This window comes from Bos taurus, chromosome 21, assembly GCF_002263795.3.
Source record: "Bos taurus isolate L1 Dominette 01449 registration number 42190680 breed Hereford chromosome 21, ARS-UCD2.0, whole genome shotgun sequence".
Taxonomy (NCBI): domain Eukaryota; kingdom Metazoa; phylum Chordata; class Mammalia; order Artiodactyla; family Bovidae; genus Bos; species Bos taurus.
The window spans coordinates 34,370,584-34,391,634 of NC_037348.1; the positions used below are offsets into that span (position 1 = coordinate 34,370,584).

General features: G+C 54.8%; 1 long non-coding RNA gene across 1 annotated transcript in view; it reads left to right on the forward strand.

Annotated features, from left to right (window-relative positions):
• The window catches only part of LOC112443152 (uncharacterized), a 31,406-nt gene extending 13,448 nt beyond the window's left edge, over nt 1–17,958 (forward strand). Inside the window, exon 3 of the long non-coding RNA XR_003031435.2 lies at nt 12,962–17,958. This is a non-coding gene — a long non-coding RNA (uncharacterized lncRNA). The remainder of the gene's footprint in view (nt 1–12,961) is intronic.
• Nucleotides 17,959–21,051: the final 3,093 nt, after the last annotated feature.

Here is a 21,051-nt window from a genome sequence, read left to right on the forward strand (position 1 = left end):
GGACGTGAGCAGCTCTGGAAATGTTATCATCTCCTCTGTGGGACCCCTGGGGGTTCTAACCCTTCTCTAAGGAAATGAGGCTTGTAAGGGATTTGGCCACCCTCTCTGGGCAGCACCAGCCTCTCAGATGGCATCCCAGATATGGGCCTAGACCTTCCTGATCCTGCCCCTCAGCCTCCCCGCAGGGGAAACGGGCTGCTGCCTTCTGCTGTGTCTCCCATCTCCACCCACCTCCATCCCAAGATCCTGGGGCAGAAGCCTGGGATACAGGCAAAGCCAGAGTAACACCCCCTCCCAGCCCGGCCTTCAGCTGCCCGCCCCCTCACTGAGAGGGGCCCTGGGCTCCCACGCCTGCTGCGCTGCCTATCGATTGAATCTGCTCCCATCCTCGGGCGTGCCATGAATTTTTCATCAAAGGCCTGTAGACTTTGGGAAACGCACAATTAGAAGCCCCATCAATAATGCACCATGCAGAGGCATTGCTGAGCTCAGCCAGGCCCCAGACACGGCTGTCTTCCAGTCTGCTCTGGTGGGAGGCGGGAGTGGAGCCCTCAGGGGTCCATCACTGGACCCCGTAAATGTGGGATGCTGGCAGGTGGGAAGAAGTGGGACCCAAAGACTTGAGCCTGCCCCCTTGAAGCCTTGTCTCAGTCACTTCATCCCTAGAATGGGTGCTGAGGAGCCCCCTACTCCTTAAAGCATGGTGAGGCATGGCAGAGAGTTGCTAGGGGAATTCTAGGGTTCTTTGTGGGGCTGTGGGATGTCCTTCCTCTGTGGATTCCAGGAAAGCAGGGTAGGCACCAGGCTGGGGTGGGGAGGCAGTTGAGGGAAGAAGAGAGAAGCCTGGTGGCACTGAGGCAGGAGTTATTCACCCAACTCCATGGTCAAGGTCCAGTGTGGCCCTGGCCCTGCCCTCTCCAGCCTCAAAGCCCAGCTCCCCTTCCACGAGTGCTTCTATGGTCTCAGAACCAAGGCTGGGGGAAGAACAGAGGCTCTGTTCTGTTCTCCTCTGAGCCTTTGCAGTTCTTCCACAGGCAAGATGGAGGCGCCTTCACCCTATCTCTGCAGATCCCTTCTTAAAGAGTCTCCCTCCTGACAAAGCCTTTCCACTCTCCTTGGCGAGAAGGGATGGCAGCTTCCTTTGGTGAGTTTCCAGAGCTTGAACCAGACCCGAGCGCTCATCATGGGCAGGCTGTGTTCTAAGTACTTTGTAGAGATGAATTTGATCTTACCCCTCTGGAACCCAGTGAGGCAGCTGCCACGACATCTATTCTACAGAGCGGGGCAGTGCAGCAGGAACCTGTCCCAGTGGAGGAGATGGCTCCAGAGTCCACTCTCTTGACCACCTGCCCAGACCCTGGGACTGGCTCTCCTGTCCTCAGTTGGCCTTTGGGTCCCCCGAGGCAGGGCTTATGCTCCCCACTTCCTTACTGACTAGGGCTGGGATATTGCCATTGCAGGGCCTAGGGCTCCCCTGCTCCCAGCTCAGGGGAACTTAGAGCAGAGCCTGGAGGTCTCATAACACCCACCCTGACCTACTCCCCCCACCCTCCGGGCTCCAAGAGTGGCTCCAACATTCTGAGGCTGTCCTGAGCGCTGCCCTTCCCTGCAATAAAGCACATCAACACACGGAAGAGGAGACTGGGACTGAGGTGGTTTGTCCCACGGTTTCTGGATCGTTGCCATATTTCTTTGGACCCTGCCAAGCTATGGGCCTCTGCTTCAGCCTGGGAGGGGGCTTGTGGGCACCCCGGGCTCTGTGTCGCTGGACACGGGCTGTGTGGGGCCTCAGACACCAGTACCTGGAGGCCCGGCATATGCCAAGGGGGTGTGGGTCTCCATTTCTAAAAGCCTCTCCTGGCAGAAATGCCACCGTGGGTCTGAAATACACATGGAAGCCGTGAATCATACGTCCCTCCCCTTCTGCCACCCAGGCAAATCCCTGCTCCAGGTGCCCAGGCAGGATAAGCTTGAAGCTGTGGCAGGGGACTCACTATGACTCTAACACCAACATCTACACAGGGTTCTTGTGCTGGGCCTGGAGCTGGGTTGGGCTGGGGGAGGGGGGTGGGAAGCTGGGTAGAGCCCCCTCCTTGGGTGCCTCCCTGGTGGGGCACTGCACTGGGCCCTAATGAATCCATAGCCCCCTCTGAGGCCTCCAGGGTTCTATTAGCAGGCAGCCCAGGGAGAAGGCAGGGCATAGCCCCCCATCTGTGGGGGAGGCTTGAGTACCTCTCTTCTCCAACCTGGGATAAGGACACTAGGGCCTATTTATTCAACACACTGCCCAGCAGCCCTGTTTGACCAGGCCCGTACTGCACACCAGGGACACACATGTGACCGAGGCTTGGGGCTTGTACTGTCCCCGGGGAGCCTGTAGTGGATGTGGCAGCAAGCAGAGTGTGATATGATACACAGGATGGTCAGCGCATAAGTGGGGGAGCCCCTCAGCCAGCCCTTCCTCACCCCAGGATGCATGCAGGCAGAAGAGTAAAGGAAGGGTATCCCGGAGCTGAAACGAGTTTTGAAGGGTGAGTAGGAGTGTGTCAGGTGAGAAGGGAGTGAGGAAGGGGTGGGTTCCTGCAGAGGGAGCCACAGGAGCAAAGGAGGGAAGGTGAGAAGCAGCCTGGCACACTGGCTGAAGGGCAGACAGTCCGGATGTGTGCTGAGGAGGGGTGGTGAGAGATGAGGCTGGTGTGACTGCAGGGCCCAGTCATGGGGACTTTAATGCCAGGCTGGGGTCTAAGCCCATCATAGTCAAGAGAGGTGGGCTGGGCTGGAGCTAGATGCTGGCACCAAGCCTGACGATGAATTTCCCAGGACCTTTGGGTGTTTCCCTGGTGGCTCAGATAGTAAAGAATCTGCAATGCAGGAGACCCCAGTTTGATCCCTGGGTCAGGAGGATCCCCTGGAGAAGGGCATGGCTACCCACTCCAGTATTCTTGCCTAGAGAATCTCATGGACAGAGGAGCCTGGCAGACTACAGTCCATAGGGTTGCAAAGAGTCGGACGTGACTGAGCGACTAACACTTTCACACTTTTCCCAGAATAAGACCTGGTTGCCTTGTAACCATGCCCAGCGAGCTGCAGAGGGCACCAGAGCCCAGAGAGGGCAGGGAGTTGCCCTTCCTCCTACAGACCTCAGTGGCAGAGCCAGCTTGGCATTCATAGCTCATCAGGGTTGGGAAAGCCAGCTGCTTCAGGATCCATGTGGGGGGCTGGAAAACAGTCTATCAGAGTTGGAAGGACCGAGACCTTCTGGAGGAAAGAGTGGCCTTGAAGGGGTTGCGCTGGGATGTTGGCTGCTGAGAACCTGGGGATGATGGGCAGTCAGCCTCCGGCAGGTGAACTTAGAGTGCTGCCCTTTCTCTGGGTGGGCCACCTATCCTGACATCTTGGAGCCACCAGGCCAGCCCTATCTCACCTCACAGGAAGCAGACTTGGCCGTGACTTCTCAGCGCCCTCCCACCCTGTGGCTCCATGATGTCCCTCTTCTTAGAGCAGGAACCTGAAAACCTCAGGCTCTGCCTCTCAGCTCCCCCCGGGGCAGCCAGCTTTCTGGGGGACAGTTTGATTGGGATGGGAGGACCAAGGCCCTGCCTGGTGGGGGAGGGCTCAGAGGGGATCTGCAAGGACCGCAGGTCAGGCCCGGCTCATCGGCTCACCGGGTGAGGGGCTAGAGGTGGGGAGGGAGATGAAGGAAAAGGAAGACTTGGTCCTACCTTCAGGGGGATGGTCCTAGATTGAGGGAGGGGACGCTGCCCCTGCCTGTGGAGCTCCAGTCTGAGGGGGAGCCATGGCCCTGCTCAGGAGCACGTCTGGCAGGGAGGCAGGACCCACACGCTCCCTATAAGGACACATGAAAAGAACAGATGGTGCCAACAAGTGCAGATTAATTGAGCGAAGCCTGTGTACATAGGTGCCGTGAACAGGCAGGCTGACAGGCCTGGGAGGGATGGAGGGGGGCGGGGAGGACGGGTGAGAAGCTGTAACGAGCACTTATCGATGTCTCTCTGGGTCTGCAGTTGCTAGCACAGTTATTGACAAAGCCTGTCTATAAATCTCCTGGCCGTGTCTCCAGAAACCTTAATTACGGGGCCTCATTACCCCTCACACCTCTAGGCACAGGGGACCAGCCTGAGCCGTGGCGGCTGCTGACACTCCGGCTGGACTGTGACAGCGGCTTGAGCCGCTGCAGCAAGAGGTGCCCAGCTGGGATGCCTAGGGGGACACGACTTAGGGTCCCAGGCCCCAAAGAGTGGGCAGAGGTTCAGCCTCCAGACGAAAGGCAGCGGGGTAGAAGAGACTTTGAGGCCAGGGAGCTCAGGGTTCGCCTGCCAGTTACTCTTGGCTCTGCCAGGCACTTGGCCACTCTGAGCCTCAGTTTCCTCGTCTGTACAGTGGGAACAGGACTGGGGTGAAGACTAGGTGGGCAGTGTCTGTCACAGTCAAGCACCAGGCCTGGCACCAGTGCATGTGCAACACAGCCCTTCCCTCTCCTCTTGGTCACGCTGCTTGAAGCCACCGAGAAAAAAGGCAGCAGCCCCTTGCATGCCAGGAGCTGGCCCGGCACACCCAGCTGGACCTTGGTGTTCTCCTATTGAACATAATTTCACAGCATCATACAAGGCTACTCTCTGACCAGCAAGACACTCCGTAATCGTGTCTGAACACAGCTGAAATGTGAACATTGCCCAAGCCACAAGGGTGACAAGACTGCAGCCTTCCCTGGCTAAGACAGGTGCCCGCTGCTTCTTTACCAAGAACAGCTGTCGTTTTCGTCGTTTCCCCGCCTCCGGGGTGAGAATCACTAAAATCCTTGCTTATAGAACTATCCCCCCTCCTGAGAGCATCTGACTAGAGAAAAGCCCTCTGTCCTTGAAGTCTCCCCTGAATCACCCAACGGGAGCCTGAATCCTTCCTGTCCTTTCCCAAGCACAACTTCCCGAGGTCCCCACCCACCTTCTCTGTCGTCTTTGGCTAGAGGAGTTGGGATTATTAGTAGACCATCATTTGTTTCTATTAGCGTGCTCCACACCTGAATTCTAGACTTTCATTTTCAGCACCCCTCCCCTGCACAATTCATCATTTCTGTGAAGGCATGTGTGTCCACCGCTTCCCATTCAGTGTCCCCTCCCTAGGCCAGAAGCAAACTGGAGCAGACTGCAGTAGAGAGAGGTCCTCAGGCTACCTGCCAGGTCTCTGGTGCGCAGGAAGGAGCCCCAGGCTGGACGTCTGGACCTCTTGCATGATTCAGGGGGGCTGAGACAATCTGGAGCTGAGAGAGGGACAGTGAATGGGGAGGGGCTGGGGTGATGGAGGAGTTGGAGGTGGGGTCTCTCTTCTTTCTTTCCTGAGCTCACCTTAACCTCTGGAAAGCCAGGTCCTCTACTCCAAATGCCTGGACCTGATGTGCCCAAGGGCCAGACTCCCAGGGCTTTCTGGGAGAGGCTGGCATGCCTGGGCAACACCCCAGGGTACTTGGGGATGGGCAGGTGTAATTCCCCACCCCTGGGAGCTCACCGACCTTATCTCTGCCTCTCTAGCCGCATCGAGTTTCTTTTTAAGAAAGCTTTATGTTGTCTGCCCCACGCCCTCAGTGTCTGGACCCTTTCTGGCTGGTTGTCCTCTCCTGTCTGCAAGCCAGCCCAGAAGTGCTAGACACTGGGCTCCGTTTCTGCCAGGCTCCAGGCTTATCCCCTAGCTTCACAGTGTTTCTGCTTTCAGCCTCCTGGGCGGTGCTTCTGGACAACCGTGTTACGCTTTGCCTTCAGAGGCTTGAACCACAAGGCAGTGGGTCCCTTCAAAACTCCTTCTCACTTGACTGGTGACCCAGCCTCTTTTAGGCACCTTGCCCTCATGACTTGGCCCCTCCCCATCCTGGGAATCCCACCCACCCCACACCAGGCCCTGGTGCTCACAGACTTAGGCAGCAGTGAGGGGATGGGCTTCATGGGGTGATAGAGGTGGGTGGTGGCGCTGCTGAGGGCTCCCTCTCTACCCAGTCTCTTGGGGTGCCCATGCCCCTGGCCAGCTAAGGCCCAGGTTCAAATCCTGACTAGTCAGACTTGCTCCAAGCACAAGTCCTGCCTCAGGGCCAGCTCCCCTCCCATGTCTAATGCCAGGTCCCAAGTCCCTCCTGCTGAGACAGCAGTAAGATTACGCTCTCCAGAGGATTTGGGAAGGTCTGGATTGGGTAAGGCAGAGATCCATACACAGTGGGGGACTGGATTCCCCAAGGGAGTGGCTATGTAGTCTGATATGAGGGTCTTAGACGGGCTGAGAGAGAGGAAATCTGGTCTCACCCCCCATTCCCCAAACTCTCCCATACTGTCCTCCTCACCTCCTGCTGTGAATATTAAGGCACTCAAGCCCCTTCACAGCTCACAGAACCCTTTCCAGGCACCATGGGATTTTTAAAGCCAGTCTGTATCGTTAGCGTAAGCATTATCACTATCCCATTTCACAGCTGAAAAGACAGGTTCCTATAAGGTGCTGGCTGGGTATTGAGTGGGAAGCAAACTTCCTATCTCTGATCCAGACCTGTTGTCTCCCCAGGTCACGTGGTTGCTTAGGAGGGACATTTTATGCATCCATGGACCCATTTATGGAGCATCTATCGAGGCTCCCCAGAATGTGGGCAGAGAGAGCAGAGGAGCAAAGGCCTTGAGCTGTGAGCAAGCATGAGTAGGGTTGGGTGTGGGCAGAATATTCTGGGTTGGGGCACAGGCTTCAGAGGTCGCAGGGGTCATCAGGCTGAGGGGCTCATGCAGCAGGTAAGGGAACTGTGGAAGGCTTAGGGAGCAACAAGCTGGGTGGCTCTGTGCCAGGGCGGAGGGGTTCAGGTGTACAGGAGAGTTCCATCTGGACTGCTGGCTCCTGGACCCTGAGCTGGCTTCCCGAGGGAGCCCCTCCGGCACTCCACAGGAGCCCCCGCCTCTGAAAGAAGGTGAGAGGGAGGGGCCTTCATCTTGGCCTCCAGGAGACTCTCCTCCAGCAGTGAGCAGGACTCAGGGACCGTGAGATGCTGCCAGTGGCCCACACCAGTCCTCTGAGGCGGTCCAGCTGCCAGGCCCGTGCCCTGGCTGGCCTTTCAAAATCCCTGAGCCACTATCTGGCCATCCCCAGTGTCCACACATCAAGGTGGATTTGCATATCTGAGGGTGAAAAAAAAAAACATTCTGCCGCAGAAGCTTAGCGCCACCAGGGCTTCGAGCCCCCTTTTGTCTGTTTGAGTAAGAGCGGGCTGAAGGCTGAAGGATAATTAGTCCCCTGTGGGCAACCTGCCCCCCCTCCTTGAAGATTTAAAGGCACAGCCCACCTACTCAACCCCTTCTCCTCTCCCACAGTTCCCGCCGGCCTCTCAGCCCTCCCCTTGCGCCCCTCCCGCCCTGTCTGCTCGGTCCTGGCTGCAGCGCTGAGGAGGGGAGGGCTGAGGCTGGAGGAGCGATGAATGGGCATTTTATCTGATTAAACTGGGAGTGAACTGGCCCTTCTCTATTATCTTTGGACCTGATTGGATATTTAACACCAAGTGTAGTGTGTGTGTGTCTGTGTGTGTGTGCGCACGCACATGCATGAACTGGGCTTTTCTAGTCCACATCGGGAGGAAATTGGATTGTACTGAAAAGCATTTAATCTGAGCTCAGAAGCCCACCCTAATAGAGTCACTGAGCTGGGGGAGGGACAGTTCTGCCCTGGACAAAAAAGGGCCCTGCCTTGGGCCCTGTGTCTTATATGGAGTCCTACTCCAGCTCTCCTAGGGCCGAACCCTCCCCATGGGGTGGGAGGAGCTGATGGGCCGAGGGGCTGTGCCCATGCAGGGTCTGAGTACCACTCTAGACCACACCCTGGTACAGGGGACCCTGGAATCCCCTCCTGCTTCAAATGCCTGTCCTTCTAAAGGGGACAGTGCACTCTCATACAGGTGAAAGGTCTCCCATGGTCACTGGGTCCGTAGGGTGTGGGGCTGAAACAGCCCGATGAAAAGGAAAGGGGGTGCCTCCTGTGTGATGTGGGGGCACTAGGGGCGGGGGCTGGGAGCTGTGCTCCCCATGTTGCCAGGGTTCAAGGTAGAATCTGAGAATCCTCTGAGGTTGTTTCTAAGATATGCATATATAAGACGTATATTATTAACATATATAAGTTCAGTTCAGTTCAGTCGCTCAGTCGTGTCCGACTCTTTGTGACCCCATGAATCACAGCACGCCAGGCCTCCCTGTCCATCACCAACTCCCGGAGTTCACCCAGACTTACGTCCAACGAGTCAGTGATGCCATCCAGCCATCTCATCCTCTGTTGTCCCCTTCTCCTCCTGCCCCCAATCCCTCCCAGCATCAGAGTCTTTCCCAATGAGTCAACTCTTCGCATGAGGTGGCCAGAGTACTGGAGTTTCAGCTTTAGCATAATTCCTTCCAAAGAAATCCCAGGGCTGATCTCCTTCAGAATGGACTGGTTGGATCTCCTTGTAGTCCAAGGGACTCTCAAGAGTCTTCTCCAACACCACAGTTCAAAAGCATCAATTCTTCAGTGCTCAGCCTTCTTCACAGTCCAACTCTCACAACCATACATGATCACAGGAAAAACCATAGCCTTGACTAGACGAACCTTTGTTGGCAAAGTAATGTCTCTGCTTTTGAATATGCTATCTAGGTTGGTCATAACTTTCCTTCTAAGGAGTAAGCGTCTTTTAATTTCATGGCTGCAGTCACCATCTACAGTGATTTTGGAGCCCAGAAAAATAAAGTCTGACACTGTTTCCACATCTATTTCCCATGAAGTGATGGGACCGGATGCGATGATCTTCGTTTTCTGAATGTTGAGCTTTAAGCCAACTTTTTCACTCTCCACTTTCACTTTCATCAAGAGGCTTTTTAGTTCCTCTTCACTTTCAGCCATAAGGGTGGTGTTATCTGCATATCTGAGGTTATTGATATTTCTACCAGCAATCTTGATTCCAGCTTGTGTTTCTTCCAGTCCAGCGTTTCTCATGATATTTGTCGAGATAGAAGAATAGAATGTATATAAGAGTTAGGGGGTCCGGCTTGATTTATAAGTTTTGATTATTTGGGATATAGGTAATGTGATGTATAGATCTCCACATGTATTCTCAAGGGTTTGGGGTGGGCTTGGGGAGGGGACCTGCAGCCACAGAGCTCTGTTTTGGAGTCTAATTGAGACCAAGGCAGTCCTCCCACCCAGACAGGCTGGGAAGACGATGATTCAGGCCCTTGACTTCTGAGTCACGAGGCTTGGCCAAGGCAGCTGCAGGAGCAGGCCCTGGGCGGAGAACCCAGACCTGCGCTGGACCAATGAATGCTCTCCCTTAGTCTCACCCTGCAGCCCCGAGACGGTTATCGAGCTTCCAGCAGTTTTCCCAACTGGAAAATGGGGATGATCATTGTACATCCTTGATCAGATTGGTGCAAGGATGAGATAAGATTATGACAAAGATATGGGAGCAGAGTAGGAACTCAGTAAAAGATTGATGGAATAATTAGTAGTATTAAAAGGAGGGCTAAGCTGGCTGTTTGTGGAAAGGGATGGGTCCCATTTCCCAGCTTAGCAAATCTCTCCCAGTCTCCCCTGGTTCTGTAGTCCCCTCCTACCTTCTGCAATCGATGACTGGAGCGCTCAGCAATTTATGGCCTCATCATCTAGGCTTTATTTACAGAGAGAGCTGCACTCCTGCCCCACCCACCCACTGTTTAATCAAGGAACTGAGTTGGACAGTGATACAGGGCAGCAAGAGCCGTCTCACTAAGGAGCGAGCCAGAAGGCCATCCTGCCCTCCGTCTGCCTTGTTTGCTGGGATGAAGGAGGACATCATGAAGACCAGGCTTCTCACTCCACAGAGGAGGGAGGCGGAGGCCCAGGGAAGGAAGGAGTCAGCCAGGGTGTCTCCTCCAGTTAGTGGCAGAACAGAAACTGGGCCCCAGGCCTTTAGATGCCTTTCCCGTCCGGTGCTCTCTCAGTTGTTAATTTCCTCTCTTCCCAGTGGCCCCCTCATCCTCTCCCTCTCTGAGCCCAGTTCTTGGGTGCTTGGGGCTAGGCCCTGATTTGGCCAATTTCCATTTTTCAGATAAAGAAGTTTAAGTCCAGAGAGGGAAGAGACTAGCCCAAAGGCTCCACAGGACCTCTTGGTGAGATACTAGGCCAGGGTCCCACTTGAGGGATATAGGGACACACACACACATGTCATCGCCACTCAACAGACTGCTCTTGCAGGAACAAGTTCACTCACCTACACTTCTCTTCTACTGACAAATCAATAATCCACCATGGTTTCCATACCAACAGCTCCTGATAGCAGTGCCATCTGTTGGCCCTACCTGGCATTCTCTATGAAATGTGCCCTGCCTGGCAGTGGGGTTAGGGCTAGGTGTACTCCCCTCTGTGCTCCTACAATCCCCTGAGCCGACTGTTCCCCAGCCCTGGACATACTCTCCTCCTGTGAATTCTGATGTGTCTCTTCTGTCTCATCAGAAAAGACCAACTCATTAGAAAAGACCCTGGTGCTGGGAGGAGAAGGGGACGACAGAAGGTGAGATAATTGGATGGTATCACCAACTCAATGGACATGAGTTTGAGCAAACTCAGGGAGATGGTGAAGGACAGGGAAGCCTGGCATGGGGCAGTCCATAGGGTCACAAAGCGTCGGACATGACTGAGCGATTGAACAACGATTGTTCTGTGGAATTGGGCTTCCTGAGGATAGGGACCTTTGTAGGGGGTTATTATCATGTTGGGCTTCCCTTGTGGCTCAGCTGGTAAAGAATTTGCCTGCAATGTGGGAGACCTGGGTTCAATCCCTGGGTTGGGAAGATCCCCTGGAGAAGGGAATGGCTACCCACTCCAGTATTCTGGCCTGGAGAATTCCATGGACTGTATAGTCTGTGGGGTCGCAAATAGTCAGACACGACTGAGCGAACTTCACTTCACTTCACTATTATCATGTTACTGTCACTTAACCTGGGGATAAGCTTCTGGAAAGGGATCAGAAGGGAGGGTCTGGGTGAGTTGTGCCACCTCCCTCTTTCTCTCTCCATCTGGAAGGACCCCATGAATGCAGTGACTATTAATAAGGTTCCTGCAAAGTGGACAGCCCTTTACAGTTTCCCGTGTACCGCCATCCACTCTTATAAATCCTCTCAAAAGCCTCAAGAGTTGGGTAGGGGGAGAGGATTCCTTCCTTTTAACAGATGAGGTGGCCTAGAGAGGTGGAGTGACTTTTCCAAGGTCCCACAGCTCCTGAGTGGTGGAAACATGACTCAAACCTGTTATAGCTGCGCAGATGAGTAGATGGGTCTGCAGGGGGAGATAACAGGGCTTGGCACAGAGTAGATGCTCAAAAACCTGGTTGAATGAATGAATGAGTGAATGAATGAACAAGTGAGTTCATATGCCTGACTGCAAAGTCCACTGGGAAGGGGAGTGGCTCAGGGGATGTAGGGGTGGGGGAGTGCTTGACATTTTTTTCCCTGTGCCCACATGCCCTTGTCTTGGCTCCTCAAGCCCTGCTCAGACTCAGGGCAGAGCTCTTTCCCCTTTGCAGTCCCTGGGGAAGCGCTGCTTTCTCACTCACCTACCCAGGCTGGCTCACTTCCCTTGGCCTCTGCAGGCTCCTCCCAGTTAGGCTGGGGGCCTTCTCCATGGAATCATGCCTCCCCATCTCTAGGTCTGCCCCTGATATCTGTGAGGCCCAGGATAAGGGCATAAATAGAGGCTACCAGCAGGTGCCCACACTCCCCGATAAACAGCTATCTCCTGGGCTTATGGGTGCAGCCCCAAAAGTATTGGATCTTGGGAGGATAGACTTTGGCAAGAGGCCTGCACAGGCCTCAGAAGCAGGCTCAGGTCCATTTGGGCAGGGAATTCTGAGGTCTTGGATACTGAAAGACTGGTCTAGACTGCGAGGCTTGGGCTCCAGAGTACATTTACCTGGCCCTGTGGACCCCTTGCTCTCTGGGGAGAGACAAGGCTGGGGGCAGCCCAGAAAGGGCCCTTATAAATCATCTAAGGATGATATCCCTCTCCTGTCCTGTCTAAAACCCTGGTTCCAAGGGCCCTGGGGACCTTTTCTGTGGCCAAGCCACTTACCACTTTGGTCAAGTTAGTTAGAAAAACAAACCCACTCCAGTGGCCAGTGGATTTCCCTGGACTGGCTACTGGTTGACCCTGGGTTCCCCAGCAGCTCCAGGGGCCTGACAGGGGTGTGGGATGGTGTGGGAGGGAGTGAGCCCACAAGTAAGAGAGTATGTGCAGTGGGGAAGGTGGAGCCAGCCTGCAGGGGGCCTCGCTCAGCTACACACACACACACACACACACACACACCAAGACAATAAATCGACAAACACTTAATCTCTCTGCAAATTGAAACGAAGCTGTAAATATCTGCTGCATCCCACAGCTGAGTTATGAGTCTCGTTTATTAATCTCTTTAGTCCCAGGTGATGGATGGAGGAGGAGAATGGCCCACCGGGGAGATGCCGGGGATGGGGGGAAGGAGGGAGAAGTGGGTCAGGGGTCTGGGAACAGCCCTTCTGCAGAAGGGGTCAGAGTGGGGAGGCCTGGGAGATGCGTGCCTCCCCCCTTTCATTCTCTGGCTCCAAAAGCCCCACCAACACAGTAACTATATAAGCCTCTGTAAAGTGGACAGCCCCTTACAGTTTCTAATGCACTGTACTGTCATCCACTCTCTGGTTAACCCTCCCTACAGCCTCAGGAGGTTGTGTATGGGTGGGGAAGGGGTGGATTTCTTGCACTTAACAACAAGGAGACAGGCCCAGAGAGGTGGAGTGATTTATCCAAGGTCACACAGCTCTTGCGAGGTGGAGATGGCTCACAGCTGAGAGGAGGAGGGGAGGAGGGGTCTGCAGAGGGAGATAACAGAGGCATATAGGATGAGATCCTTGTTTCTCTCAAATGCTTGGTAAGCACCTTTTCCTCTCTCACTCTGTAGGGACTGGAGGAGGAAGAGAAGGACAGAGAAGAAGCGGAGTGGAGCTGGTGACGGCTTTCAGCCAAGCCCGGGAGCTGTGACTGCTGCACCCTCACAAGATTTATTTTTAGACAGCCCCCAAGTGCCAGCATGCAGGGCTTACCACTCGGGCTGCAGGAGTGCAGGGGAGGAGCTGAGGCGGGCTGGAGTCCTGAGAAGACCTTCTACCTGCAGGAGCTGGGCTCGGGATGGGAGTGGATCTGGTGCCCGTGTGCGATGAACACGTATCCTTAAATGAGCCTTAAGCCAGGTGGACAGAACAGGGGTGCTCGTAGAGTGACAGGGACAGAAGCCTGACCTGGCAAATGGGACCACGGGCACTGGGCAGTGGAGTCGGGACTACGGAGACTGGGGTGTTGGAGCAGGAAGGATGGGGTGACAGTGATGTTTCTGGAACACAGCTGGTGGCCCACAGTGGGCACTGAGTCAGGGCCATCTGACTGGAGGCTGCTGAGGGGGCACCAGCGGGCTGTGCTTTGTCTCTGTCCCCATCTGTCTCTCTCGTATCTTTCCTCCCTCTTGTGGACCAAAGATCTGGGTGGGGCTCAGACTCTCAGCACCGGGCAGTCTGCCTCCCAGGGTGGGCTCCATGTCACTCTGGTTTCTGGAGGCTGACCCCAGGCTCTTGGCCTTGTGACGCTCACAACCTGAGCTGATATTCCGGCTACTAGCTGCCGCTGATGTGCGTGGTGTCCGTACTTGGGGACCAGTGTTGGCAGCTGCCTCCTACCCAGGACCCATCACCTGCTACCACATGGTGCCCGGGGAGCCGAGGTTGGTGCTGAACCTCATCAGTCTGCAGTCCTCTTCCCGGGCCAGAGCCTGGGGGCAGGACCAAGGCTCCAGTCACAGCCCAGGGGCTCCCGGGGGCTTGGGAACATCTGCTCCAACCTCCTCTGCAGACAGAGGAAGGGACTGGGGCCCAGAGAAGGGAAGAGAGTTCAAGGTCACTTCAAGGAGGAGGCGAGAGTGCTGTGAATGTGGGGAACAGTGTGGCGCTGGGCTGACAGATGGAGGGTATATGTCCTATGGCTGTGGAGGGCTGAGGGGACTACTACCTTGAAAGGAGCAGGGCTGGCACAGGGGCAGGGGAGCGCCCACGTCATGACCCCATCCCGATTTGCCTGGGACTCCGGTTTAGCACTGCAAGTCCTGTGTCCCGGGATCCCTCAGTCTTGGGAAAACAGGGACAGTTGGACTCCACAAAGGCCATGCCAGGCAGACTCGCAGGCCCAGGCTCACAGGTGTCTCTGCTACACGCCAGCCCTTTCTGAAGGCCCCTCACCAGTTCCATTTGACCCTGAGAGGCAAGCAAGGCAGGTAAGAGGGAGAAATCAAGGCCCAGGGACACAAAGGGCTCCAAGCCACCCTGGGAAGGCACAGCAGAACCAACCCCTCTCTGCCTGGCTGGGAAGGAAGCCGTCCCTGGCCTGGGAGGTCTGCGCTCGGGTCTCCCGAGCCCCGACCTCCACAGCTGTGTGACCTGGGAGAAGCCACAGCGCCTGCCGCCTTCCTTCCTTACCTCATCCTTGAAATGGGGCCCTTTGTCTTGGGGAAATGACGTCTAGAGGAGCTGAAGTCAACCTACCAGGTTAAATGGGGATGGGGACAGCTGGGGAAGGGGACACAAAGGAAACGGGGGTAGGCGGAGATCAAGGGATCGTTCGGAGTTCAGCAGACTCAAGAGAGGAAGAGAAACAGAAGTGTGATGCTCAGAGCGGGGCAGGCATGTGGGGACCAGGAAGGGGAAAGATGAAGGGAGGGGGTTAGGCTTTCAAACAGAGAATGAAAGAAATAAGTTATTCTAGTGCGGTGAGGTTGGAAAAACTCCTCTGAATCTTTAAACAACCCTCGTCAATTATTCATCTGCTGGTATGAGGGCCCTCTGGTCTGCCACAAATCTCCTCTGAGCAGTGGAGGAAAGGAGGAGGGAAGGAAACAGAGGGGGCATGGTTTGGGGGGGCACTGGAGGAGAGAGACAGAGAAAAGGGCAAATATTTACCAGCTACTGTGTACCTACTCTGCCCCTCCTACCTGCTGGGAACTCCTAGAGCTGGGTGCCTGGGCCTCTTCCCACCCCACCCCCCACCACTACCTTCCAGGCCCCTGCACAGTTGGGCACCCGGCTGGGCACCTGGCGCTGGGGCAAGTTCTTTTTTTCTGGCTGGTTGGAGAAATTGCTGATGGAGCTGCTGTAGAACAGAAATCTGGGCAATGACAAGGGTTTTACAAGCCCCAGTGAGTGGAGCTGCTCTATCTGGAGGCTAAGTGGGGCCCCTCATCTATTGCCTGGCTCAGCAGGAGGTGGGCTCAGGGTGTCTAGGGAGCGAGCAGGGAATGCTTACCAGTTGTTTGGAGTCTGAAGAGTTAGCATGTTTGGGATGGCTTAAAAAAAATTATTTATTTATTGGGCTGTGCTGGGTCTTAGTTGTAACATGTGAGATCTAGTTCCCTGACTAGGGATTGAACCCGGGCCCCCTGTATTGGGAACTCAGAGTCTTAGCCACCGGACCATCAGGGAAGTCCCCTGGGATGACTCTTAATATCTCATTCTTCACCCTCACTCAAAAGCCTACCTCTTCCAAAGAAGGCTCCCTAGGCTGTTCAGAAGGGAAGTGAAGGCTTTCTTTAGCTCTGCCCAGGAGTAACTCTGGACCCAAGGCCACACCCACAAGGCCCTGACCCGCGTGGGTCCACTCAGGACTGGAGCTTTGCACCTCTTGGACAGAATGGAACTTGGAAAGCCTGCGTCAAAATCAGGTGTCTTGAATGAAGGGAGGAAGAATTGACTGCCCTGAAGGCAGATCCAGGGGCACACTAGGGCACACGAGGGCACACGAGGGCAAGCGCGGCCAGTAAGGGAAAGGGGGTGTGGGGTTGGGACAGGCAGGCCCAGGGCAGCGGGGAGCATCAGTGGTATCCTCCTGGAAGAGGGGGCACAGGCCCTGGTCTCCTCCACTCCCTTCTCTGTTCCCAAGGTGATCCTTTCTCCAGAAAATGTTCAATTTCCTATTAGGTTCTGGAGGAAATCAGCGGCAGAATTGTTTCTGGGCTCTGGGGTGTGCTCAAGACCAGACACAGATTAATGACTCCTGGAATCAGGTTCAGATATAGCGGCTGAGAGCCGAGGGACACAGCCAATCGTGTGCCCACCGCTGGCCCCCAGGCTCCGCCACTGCTGACCGCTCCCTGACGGCACACCCAGGAGTCACACACCTGCAACGGTGCCACGGCCACCCAGATGTGTTCCAGTGCGGTCAGGTGTCTTTCCACATTCCGTGGCCGCGTCTACAGGGTACATACTGCAGTCTTTGCCCACTGCCGTGCTTCATGGCTATGCCTTCCTCTACGCCGGGCTGTGTGATATCATTGTGTGGCTTGAGTCTATTGCTATGCTACGACACTCCACAGCCCCCTGGCCGTGGCCTATAGCTTGTCATTGTGTCTCTCGGTCACATGAGCTCACTGATTGCTATGTAATTTTGTTTGGTTGCTATGGAACAGCGACCCATTGCTGCATGCTCCCTGTCACGGAGCTGTGCACGGTTGCTACCCACCCACGGTCTAGTGCTTGTTCTTGGGCTCTGCTGGCTGCATGAATGCTTGTCTGGCTCCTGCGCTGGTCCTTCGAGGCTCTGGCTAAAGGCTTGGAACTGGAGTTGGGGACTGAGTCTCGGACTCAGCCAAGGCAGAGGTGGGAATGATTAGCATGGTAAATCTGTGCTGATAAGAGACAGAGAGAGAGACAGGAGAAGGATGCACTGGAGGATGGAGGCTGGGCTGGAGGGTAAAGGGAATGGAGCCAAAAGTCAGCAGAGAATAGGCTGGAAGCTGGGCCCGGGACAGGATGAATGGGAAAGGGAGACAGGCAGGCCTGTTGCCTGAATACTCTGAGTGTCTGAGGGATCCAGCGGTGTCAGGGTGGCCAAAGGGCCCAGGGCTGGATGTGTGGGCTTCTGCAGCCATCTGGTGTTCACTCGGCTGTGTGCAGGACACCCTGGGGTAGTGGAGTCAGGAACCTCGGGCAAGGGTCGTCCCACGGCTGGGCTTCCTCACTGACATCCTTTGCAAAATTAGGATATTGTCCTGGATACTCTCTCTAAGGTACTTTCTGATGCCCTTGCCCAGCTAGGAATTCTCTCACATGGTCCCCAAAGCATTCACCTACATCTGTGTAGGACCAGGCCTGCCCTGGGCCCTGGAGCTCAGAGATGAGGAAGCCAAAGTGTTCTTAGTTCAAGTCCTGGAAGGTGGTGGCTGAGGGTACTGAATTCAACAGGAAGCTAGGGCGAGAAGCCAGTGCTTGAGACCTTGCCAAGTTCCTGGCAAGGGGGAGGATAGAGGACTGAGTCCGCCAGCGAGGGTGCTGCTGTGATACCCAGAGAGGGCATGTTGGAATTGGTTCTCCATATAGACCCAGCTCACAACACCTCTCACAGGGTACAGGGCACCCCTGAGCCCCCTTATTCATACTCAGAGCCTCCTCACATCCTGCCTTAGTGCTCTGCTGCTGCTGCTGCTGAGTTGCTTCAGTCGTGTCTAACTCTGTGCGACCCCATAGACGGCAGCGCACCAGGCTCCCCCGTCCCTGGGATTCTCCAGGCAAGAACACTGGAGTGGGTTGCCACTTCCTTCTCCAGTGCATGCAAGTGAAAAGTGAAAGTGAAGTCGATCAGTCGTGTCCGACTCTTAGCGACCCCATGGACTTCGGCCCACCATGGTCCTCCGTCCATGGGATTTTCCAGGCAAGAGTACTGGAGTGGGGTGCCATTGCCTTCTCCGGCCTTAGTGCCCTAGGGCCACTTATTTCTCCTCCTACCCTCTGTCACTAATGATATTCATTCAACCCCTCGCTCAAAAAGGGTTCCTCCTGGTGGCTAGCTTTGGCTTCTCAAGTGCAATCTGGACTCATCTCCACAGCTTAATCCTTAAGAGAAGATCAAGACTAGCTGGCCATACCCAAGTTATTATACTTTAAGTATTAAAGGATATTAAATATATATATATATATATATATATATATATATATATATATAAAATGTTTAAATTTGCCCACCTATTGGATCCATCCTGTATGTAAAGGCCCTTTCCCCTCAGCTCTGCTTTTTTTTCTCCTTCTTACCCCCATCATGGCCATTAAAACCAATGCATTTTGTATGCAGTATGAAAAGTCCAGCTCAGCCCATTCCAACCCTTTCTATTAATAAGTCATACCCTCCCCCAACAAACACAAAGACCATACTAAGTCGTCTCTATCCTTGTGCATGGGTGCTAAGTTGCTTCAGTCGTGTCCGACTCTTTGTGAGCCTATGAACTGTAGACCACCAGGCTCCTCTGTCCATGGGATTTCCCAGGCAAGAATACGGGAGTGGGTTGCCATTTCTTCCGCCAGGGGATCTTCCTGATCTGGAGATCAAATCTGTGTCTCTTAAGTCTCCTGCTTCGATAGGTCTTTACCACTAGCGCCACCTGGGAAGCCCCCATCTCTATCTAATTTCTTTCAAATAATCCAAAGCCACTGACTTCAGCTCAGACCTCGGATCCTCTGCCAAGCAGAAATGTTCACCAGACTCCAAACCAGAGAGGTCTGCCATGCACAGTACCCGGAGTGGGGCCCATATGCTCCCTCCTTGGTCCCACTGGGCCAGCACAGTGGCTGAGATGAGAGGCTCGTTCTGCTCCCTGGGGATGTGTGAGGTCTGCATCCAGCAGTAAGTGGGGTCTCACTAGGTGATGACCGAGGCTTGGCTGGCTCAGCACCCCAGGGGAGACCCCTGGAGCTGGAGGGGTGAGGTCTCTTCAGGGTTGTGACCAGGGAGGGAATGCCTTTGCCTTTCTCCTTCCTCCTGGTCTGCCTTTCCCCTCCCATGGCACCTTCCCTTTTCCTTTCTTCCCTGTTTGTTTCCCCTCCTCCTTTCTCCACTGCACATCCTCTGCTCAGAGGCACAAGAGGGGTGTCACGAGGTCAGGCTGTGGGGGCAGCAGGCATTGGATTATTCACACTACCCAAAGTCTCCAAAGTCAGGCCTGAATCTTTATTTTCAACCCAACTGATGGGTGGGCTGGCAGGTCAGGCCCGAGAGTTGCTTTCCCAAGGGGCAGAGGTGAAAAGAGTCTAGAAGATGACCTGAGTGCTCTGGGTCTCCAGGGAGGGCACCGTTGGGGGTGGGCAGGGGTGCTCCACGTGGGGGCATCCTGGCATACCCAGCGGACGGCTCCCTTCCTATTGGTCTGATGGGACGTGTTCCAGGAAGGTGCAGAAGTGCCAGGGGAAGATGCGGAGGCTGTTGGTGGAAAGGCTTAAGTCCTGGGAAGAGGAGGCCCAGGGCTCCCCTAGGGGCCAGTGGCCTCGGCTTGGGCCTTTTCTCAGTGTCTTCCAGAGCAGCGTTCCCCATGGGGTCCGCTGTGGGGGAAGGGAAGAAGCCACGTATGAATTCACCCGTGGTGGCTGGGGCAGGACTTCAGTGGGGGCCCTGGACTGTGCTGTCTTTCCGGCAGCCAGTCTGGAGCTTTCTGCCTCAAGGGGCTGGGACTGGGTCATCCCTCATCCAAGGAAGGCATCATTTCAGCCACCTGCACCATCCCTCTCCCAGCGTCTGATCAACAGGAAGCCAGACCAACTCCCAGGATTAAGGGCAGGGACTCTGTGACCCAAGACCGAGTCTCCTTTTCTTTGAGCCCCAGTTTCCTCTTTCAAAAGTTCAAACTGGTCTCTTGGGGGCTTCGCATTACCCAGAGGGCGAGCTCCCAAGGAAGTTCTGAGTTGATGGCAACTTGAGTCAGAGGAAGGAACCCGGTCTTACAAGTGTGGCAGGGGTTTGTTTGGAAAGAAATCCCTTGTGTGTGTGCTCAGTCATGTCTGACTCTTTGCAACCCCCTGGACTGTAGCCCATCAGGCTCCTCTGTCCATGGAATTTTCCAGGCAAGGATACTGGAGTGGGTTGCCATTTCCTCCTCGAGGGGAATCTCCCTGACCCAGGGATCAAACCCAGGTTTCCTGCCTTGCAGGCAGATTCTTTACCACTCTGCCACCGGGGAAGCGCAAATGGGAGTTCCATTCAAAAGGGAAAGAGACTAGGTAAAATGAAGAATTCACCTGTTTAGGGTGACTCACATACAGAAGGAGCCTTCCCTTTAGGGAAGGTCCACTGGCCACCTAGGAGTGAACAGCCCACAGGTAGCGGGCAAGCCCCTTCCCCAGGTCCTATCCCCACTCTGGCCCTCCTAGCCCTGGCGGGAAGGGGACACATTCACCACTTCTCGGGACACCTTGGGCACCTGAGACTCGGCCTCTGTTTCTGGGATGTGATGGACCCGATCGTGGAGCTCACCATGGCCTTGGACCAGAACTCACGGATGGCACCCAGCTTCTCATCTAAGATCTTGGGGCCCAGGACGGGCAGGCCATTGCTGTAGTTTGGTGTCAAGAAGTTTTCCAGTCTTTGTGGAGAGAAGGTGCAGAGACGTGGCTCTGTGACTTTTCTACCATAAACGTGCCCTTCCACACCCCCAAGCCACTCCTGTTTATGGCTCAGGAGGCCTGCATGCCTGGCCCCTGTCTACCTCCTACCACCTGCCTCCTGCTCACTGCGCCCTAACCACACTGTCTTTGCCTTTCCTCCAATGAGTCAAGCTCTTTCCCGCTTCAGGGCCTTTGCATCTGCTGTTCTCTCTACCTGGAGAGTCCCTTACATCTTTGCATGGCTATCCACTTCTCATCATTCAGGTCTCAACCCAGATGGGATCTTCTCAGAGAGGCCCTGCCTTGGAAATAGAGGCCCATCCCACCCAAAGTAACCCTTCCTCCAATACATTCTATTCACACTATCCCATTTTACTGTCTTCACAGTATTTACCAGAAAATTCATTTTCAAAAAATGTGTTTACTTGTTCACTGTCTGCCTCCCTCCTCCACTCTCCACACTAGAATGCAAGTTACTAGTGAACAGGGACCCCATTTATCCCGAGGGTCTGCCTCACTGTAGGTACTCAAGAAGTATCTGTGGTTTTTTTAGTATTTATTTTATTTATTTGGTGTGCTGGGTCTTAAT